General features: G+C 34.3%; 1 protein-coding gene across 2 annotated transcripts in view; it reads right to left on the bottom strand.

Moving 5' to 3' along the window:
• Positions 1-589, bottom strand: part of dpysl2b (dihydropyrimidinase like 2b) — a 45,010-nt gene that overhangs the window by 22,893 nt on the left and 21,528 nt on the right. The gene's annotated exons all lie outside the window — the stretch shown is intronic.

The raw sequence follows: 589 nt of genomic DNA, 5'->3' as shown, positions 1-589 counted from the left end.
AGATAAGATAAGAAACTTGAGTGGGGGTTGCAACCGTGACTGTGTGTAGAAACATATCGCTACTCTGTCCAACTTTGGTGAACATGTTTGAGTTCTAAACTCGCCCAACACACCCAGCCACAGCTCAACCAATGGTGAAGCAAAGAATATGATATACTACACCCAGTTATGCAAAACAACTTTATGTCTACACCCATTTATGTAAAACAACTTTATGTTTACAGCCATTTATACAACTTCAATAAAAAGGCAGAGCAAGGGAAAAGTACTTTGGAAAACTGCTGAATGATTTCAGTACTCATCCCCTTTGCAAAGCATAAAAGACATCGTCCGTGTCCGTGTGTACTTTAGACTTGGGGTTTTGAACCTAACAATATCTCAATATTTTCAATTAGTTTTTTTTATTTGGACCATTTCAATCTCGTTTTACTTCATTTTACGACTGTTTGCTAGTTTGTTTAGTTCCACATTTTCAGAAAGGTTTTAGTTTTCAATATGTTTCATTTTAGTTTGCATTTGTTAGGGCCAGGTGTAATGTCTCAGACATACATATATATATACACATATATATATATATATATATATATAT

Source organism: Etheostoma spectabile, chromosome 16 (assembly GCF_008692095.1).
Source record: "Etheostoma spectabile isolate EspeVRDwgs_2016 chromosome 16, UIUC_Espe_1.0, whole genome shotgun sequence".
Lineage (NCBI taxonomy): Eukaryota > Metazoa > Chordata > Actinopteri > Perciformes > Percidae > Etheostoma > Etheostoma spectabile.
This window is presented reverse-complemented; position numbering and strand designations above follow the sequence as displayed.